Genomic DNA, 7,119 nt, shown 5'->3' with positions numbered 1-7,119 from the left:
GCGCAGGTTGTGGGCTTGATCCCCAGTATGGGGCGTGTAGGAGGCAGCGGATCAATGATTGTCTCTCATCATTGATGTTTCTATCTCTCTCCCTTTCCCTTCTCCCTGAAGCAGTAAGAATATATTTTAAAGAGAGAGAGAAAGAGAGAGAGAGAGAGAGAGAGAGAGAGAAGAGTATATATATGTTTGTAAATAAGAAAACATGTATATGCTGCTCTTAGAAAGTCTTATTTTCTTTCATTAAAACTTGTGCAGTATAGGGAACTCCATAGATTCTCTTAATTTGAAGAAAATTAGAGGGAAAGGTACTAATTCAGAGTTCCTTGGGAAAATGTGTCACATATATTTTTTTATGTTTATTTTTTTAAATCAAAAACTGAAATATTTTCTATTCAGAAAATATATTTGGATCTAAATACCTTCTATAATTTTAATCCTAAAATATCAATTTAAATATTTTAAAAATGGTTGGGATGTTTTTTTTTTTTTTTTTAAATAAGTTAGATTACTAGAGTTCTACATGTTATTGGATCACTTGGGGTAATTTTTTGATTGGAAAATTAAGAATTATAGTCAGAGGGGAAGACATGAGAATATTTAAAGAACATATTCAATTTACTTTAGAAGCCGAACTTCTCTTATCATGTGACTTGTTTTGTATGTTTGTTAAACTATATTATCACATAAGCATTGCTGCTATTGGGACAAACAGTGACAGTTGATTCAGGTCATTTGAATGTCTACTGTCTGCAGCGATGCCTTCCCCAGGGGATTTGCAGATGTGGTTGGGAAAAGTCATTTCATCCCCAACCTTTGCATCTCAGGTGCTGGGGTGCTGGGGTGCTGCCTCGCCTGTGCCCCGGCTCTCCGATTTTGATGCAGCTCTCTCTCCCTCCGATCGCCATGGCGACCACCTGGCCTGCCCCCTGGCTCCCTCGCCCTCTGATCGCCATGGTGACCGCAGCCGGCTTTCCGATGGCGATCACCGGGTGCGGGGCGGGCAAAGGCAGCCCCAGTTCTCAGATCCAGGGCTGGGGGGAAGGGCAAAGGTGGCCCAAGGCTCTTGCCTGCTGCCTGGGTTTCTGATCACTGTTCTTCCATCCTTCCCCTTTCACCTCCTATCATTGTGTCTATGTATGCAAATTAACGGCCATCTTTGTTGGTGATTAACTGCCATCTTTCTTGGCAGTTAATTTGCATATCACCCTGATTAGCCAATGGGAAGTGTAGTGAAGGTACAGTCAATTACCCTTTTTGTCTTTTATTAGATAGGATTGAATGAAGACTTGTTTGATCTGATATGAACCTGTCATTGCTATGCTATCAACATGCCTGAATACACATTTACATTCTCTTCAAAATTTTAAAGCTATAAATACAGTTTTATTGGAATTGTCTCAAATTTCTAAAATTAACCCAATGTTTAAGCCAAGAAAACAGGTAATATAGCAACTTCTTTAAATTGCACATATTTATTCATACTAAATTCTAATTTATTGCATGTACATGTCAAATAAATTTATGAGAAATTCATTAAAAACTGTAAAAATGTCAACATAGAATTTAATTATTGGACTTTATACTTTATACTCATATGTTATATGAGCTAGACAAATTAAAAGCATCTTTAGGAAATATGCCATTTCTAGAATAAAATCATATGTCCTTATTCTCTCAACAGTTTGTTGTTCAATAAATGCTAATTGCTGATGATACAATAACATTTTGTGAATTTAATTTTCTCAGTTTCTCTCCTCTGGGAAGGTACATGAACAGTATGCTTTAAATTGTTCTGTCTTCGTTTCAAGTCATTCAACTTTCTGTAAAGCTACTTTTGCCTTTAGAGTGATTCTCTAACCACTTAGTCCCTAGTTCCCTAAATCAGAGCTTGCTACCCAGTGATAATACAGTGCACCTAAAATGGGTTACCAGTGTGCTTGGGGAGGACTCCTTCAACCTTCAACTTGATGAGTGGAATTTCAGGGATGCAAGAGCTCCTTGGTCACTCTAGCTAAAGCAGTTGCTTTCATCTACCTCAGTGTTCTATACATATATTATTACTAGAGGCCCAATGCACAAAATTCGTGCAAGAGTAGGCCTTCTTTCCCCTGGCTGCTGGCACCAGCTTCCCTCCAGCACCCAGAACCCGGACTTCCTTCTGGCTGCTGGCAGGCACTTGGAACCCAGGCTTCCCTCACAGCCCTGGCTTCGTCCAGAAGGATGTCTGGTCTAATTAGCATATTACGCTTTTATTATTATAGATTGTCTGTATATGACATGAAATGAAAAGTATAGAATACGTGGGAAACAAATCAAATTAGTAATTTAGTTCAAAGAAAACTTACTTAACTTTTTTGTATGTATTTTCACATCTTAAAAACTTACAAAAATATTAGCTACATGATTTTTTCCTAGATTGAGATATTTGTAATTATATTTTTCTCTAGAATTAATAAAAAGACAAATACTTAACAGTGAAAAGCATCTTTTCTGAGTGTGAAAAAATTAATAAGAACAAAATAAAAATAAAGCTAATATAATTTCAAGATGTTACACTAAATTTAAAAGCTAACTTTCACATTGCCTTAGTATTTATTAATTTATTTTTATGGTAATATATTCCTAATATAAGAATACTTTCTATTCACTTAAATCTTTTCTTAGAATTAAATACAAAGTGAAGCAAAAGTAGGTTTACAGTTGTTCATATGAAAAATAATGCAATAATTAATAAATACTAAAACAGGAATAAACTGTTTCATGTAGTCACAACTGTAAACCTAGTTTTGCCCTACCCTGTTTTTCAGAAATGTTGCATGGAATATCATAAAACATTCTCATATTGACATTTAATATATTGATTTGTATCATATCTTACTTTTCTGTTTCTACATAAATATAGTTTTGAATAGTAATTCCTTATCAACTGTTATTGCCCATATGCCATTTTTGATTAATTTCTTCTATTAAGCAGTGATAATTAATGAGTATTTATACAATAAAAGATCATTGCATTTTTTTTGTTTTTCTGTCATTTTATTTCTTGATTTGTTGAACTAAAATTAGAAACTACACTACAATTGGAAGTGGTTCTTGTTTTAAGAGCTTTATAACTTAAAATTATATTTTCAAATCATTCAACATAATATATAAACTCAAAATTATTCTTTTGTATATTTTACCTATTTTTAATGTATAAGTAAACATTATACCTATTTTCAATATGTAAGTGGAAAGAATGAAAATAAATAAGCATGAAAAATAAGAATTAGGAGAAAAATTTAAAAAGTAAGGGAAATGAAAAAATTAAAAAGTAAAAAGATATGTTAAATGATGAATAATTCTAAGAACTGATTCTTCCTAAATATATAAAATATCAAGTAAAATAATATTTGTGGATGAATCTAATCAACTTAGAAAGTTCAGAAAATATGTAGAAGAATAAATATAACAAATAAATAAATTAAAATATTTTTTTAGTCCAGTCTGAATATTGTTTTTAAAAACATTTATTTTCTTAGGATCACTAAGAAGTATTTTAAAAATAAATTTTAAATGAATGGAATAGTCTAACTTAATTCTAGAAAAATATAACTAAATCAAAGTCTAGAAAAAGATGCTCAAAGTATCCTAAATTATAATCTCTAAACAATTTCTATATTCTCTCTGGTTTAAAAAGTTCATTAAAAACACTAACTGCCTTAAGAAAGGATAAAAAGACAAGAGGATTACACAAAATAAAAGACAATCAAAATATCAGAAATGTTAGGAAACTAAATTGCTTATTTCTGCACTAGAGAATTTGAGACCCTGAAATATATTTCTTTATAGAGCAAAAAGAAAGCTCATTATTTCCAAAAATAATATTGATAATTGTTTTGACAGTGATATAATACACATAATAATCTCCATAAAGTTATTGTATATTTTGACTTCTGCTACTGGTCATGATGGAGTAACAAGGAATAGATTTATCTTTCCATTGGAGAGGGGATCCAAAGCCAATTCTACCCATCTTGTTGAATTGAGGGGACAGAGTTTGGATTTTAGAGAGGATGAGGTAACCAGAATCTTAGGAACAGATTTTTCAGAGATGATGCAGCTCTTGATATTTAAGGAAAAATAACTCCAAAGTTATACGAATTCTTCCAGGGACTTGAAAAGAATCAAACACTCCTCGCTCATTTGATAAGGTCACTATAACTTAGAGAACAAAATCTTACAGGAACATTTCTGACTCATGCCTATTACAATCATTTGACTCATGAACACTGATGCAATAATTTTAACTAAAATATTAACAGCCTGAAAGCAGTAACGTATGATTCTACATCATGAGAAAAGTTGGCTTTATTTTTGGGAATAAAAAGTTTGTTCAGCCCTGGCCTGTTTGACTCAGTGGTTAGAGTGTTGGCCCTTGAACTAAAGGGGTCTGTGTTTGATTCCTGGTCAAGGGCATGTCCTTGGGTTGCAGGCCAGATCCTGGTCCAGGTTGGGGCATGTGCAAAGAGGCAACTAATCGATGCGTCTCTCTCACATCGATGTTTCTCTCTCTCTCTACCCCCCCTTCCACTCTCTCTAAAAATCAATGGAAAAGATATCCTGGGGTAAGGATTAACCAAAAAAAAACAAAAACAAAAACAAAAAGTTTGTTCAATACTGAACATTCGGTACACTATAATCTATTAACAAAATTATGGAGAAAAACATAATAGCTGCTGAAATAGTTGCAGAAAAGCTACTGATAAAATTAAAATTTATTTATGAAAAGTTTTTATAACATTGAGATAGAAGAACACTTCATTAATATATTAAAGGGTATCCAAACAAATAAATCCAAATCCCTAAAACCAACACCATACTTAATGATAATGTTGTTAGCTTTCCCTTTGTGAGTGAAACAAGGCAAAAATGTTTCCTAGTATCACTTCTCTTCAATATTGTACTAGAAGATAAGGAATATACTGTTAAGTAAAAGAGAAAGTGCTCTAAAAATGAATAACTTTGACTGAATTAAAGGTAAAACTTCCATTCCTTAAAATAATCTTTTAAGTCCTTCAAGCCAAATAATAGAAGATTTTGCAGTCCATATAAATGGCCTAGAATTCATATGTAATCTACACTAATAAAAGAGAAACATGCAAATTAACCATCACTCCATCACTCCGCTACTCCGCTACACCCACCAGCCAATCAGAGCAACTATGCAAATTAACCCAACAAAGATGGCGGTTAATTTGCATACGCAGGCGCAGAGTGAAGACTGCAGATGACTGAAGATGGCAGCGGCCATGGAGCTGGAGCAAACAGGAGGCTTGTGTTGCTCCCTGTGACGGAGGAAGCCAAGGTTCACGCTGACCCTGGATTCTGCTCAAGGAGGGGCTGGGGGCCTGAGTTCCACTCAAGGAGCTGGAAAAAAAAAAGGAGGGGCTGGGAGCAGCCTAAGCAGAGAAGCCAAACCTTGCTGCTGTGGCCAGACCAAAGGCCTGGGTCCCGGGTGCTGGAGGAAAACCAGTGCTGGCAGTCAGGGGAAGGAAGGCCTATTGCGCGAATCTTCATGCAACAGGCTACTAGTTTATAAAAATTAAAAAGAAAAATGTGTAATTAGGAAAAAAATGGGCAAAAATTTAGAATAGGCAATTAATAAAAGAGAATATCCACATATGCATTAATTATACAACAGAGTACATAGTATTGCTTTTATTGGGAAATGTAAAATTAAACTACAGTGAAATTCTATTAGACACCACCAGAATGGCTAAAGTTTTAAAAGCCTGAAAATGTTAAGTGTTAGCAAAGATATAGAACAACAGGAACTTTCATACAGCTTTGGTGGGAGTGTAAAAATTGGTGCAGCCACTTTGAAAACCAGTGTGACTTATTAAGTTGAAGATGTGCATACCTTATTACCCATAAATTCCACATATAGGAAGTTTTCCCACAGAAGTGTATGTACATTTGCCTTAAAAGACACATGCATGGTTTTCACAATAACATCTACACTAATAAAAGAGAAACATGCAAATTGGTGTCACTCTGCTACATCCACCAGCCAATCAGGATGAGTATGCAAAATAACACAGCAAAGATGGCAGTTAATTTGCATATGCAAGCACGGAGTGAAGACTGAAGGCTCTGCCTGAGCGAAGACTGAAGACAACTGAAGACTGAAGACGACTGAAGACTGAAGAGACATGGCTTCTCTGCTGTGGCTGGAGCAAAGGCCTGGGTCCCAGGTGCTGGAGGAAAACCAGTGCTGGCAGCCAGGGGAAGGAAGGCCTATTGCACGAATCTCTTCGTGCAATGGGCCTCTAGTTATTTATAAAATTTGTGCATGGGTAGGGTCCCTAGCAGCTGCAGGCCGGGGGTGCCTCCCTTTCCTGGGCCACCTGCTGCTGCTGGCCCCATCCCCTGGTTGATCTCCTGGTTGAACTCCTCCTGGTCAAACTCCCGGTTGAGGGAAAAATTTGCATATTAGGCTTTTATTATATAGGGTACCCCAATCTGGAATTAATATAAATATTTATCATGGAGTAGGCAAATGAATTGTAGTTTATAATTACAATGAAATACTATTCAGGAAAGCAAATGAACTTAAACAATAGATAAAAACATGGGATAAAATAGGTGTATAATATAAATGCATTTTGAAAAAATTTTTTTATTTTAAGTCTTTATTGTTGAAATTATTACAAATGTTCCCCCCACCCCATTGACCTCTTCTTCTAGCCCACCCCTACCCCCCACCTCAGGCCTTCACCACCATATTGTCTGTGTCTGTGGGTTATGCATATGTGCATACAAGTTCTTTGGTTGATCTCTTCCCACCCACCCAATCTCCCCTGCTTTCCCTCTGAGGTTCAACAGTCTGTTTCATGCTTCTATTTCTCTGGATCTATTTTGTTCATCATTTTATTTTGTTACTTAGATTTCACATATGAGTGAGATCATATGATACTTATCTTTATCTGATTGGCTTATTTTGTTTAGCATAGTACTCTTCAGGTCCACCCATGTTGTTGCAAATGGTAAGCATTCTTTCTTTTTTACAGCTGAATAGTATTCCGTTGTGTAAATGTACCACAGCTTTTTTATCCACTCATCTGCTGATGAGTAATT

The sequence above is a fragment of the Myotis davidii genome, unplaced genomic scaffold (assembly GCF_000327345.1).
Source record: "Myotis davidii unplaced genomic scaffold, ASM32734v1 scaffold419, whole genome shotgun sequence".
NCBI classification, from domain to species: Eukaryota; Metazoa; Chordata; class Mammalia; order Chiroptera; family Vespertilionidae; genus Myotis; species Myotis davidii.
Note: the sequence above shows the minus strand (reverse complement) of the source record.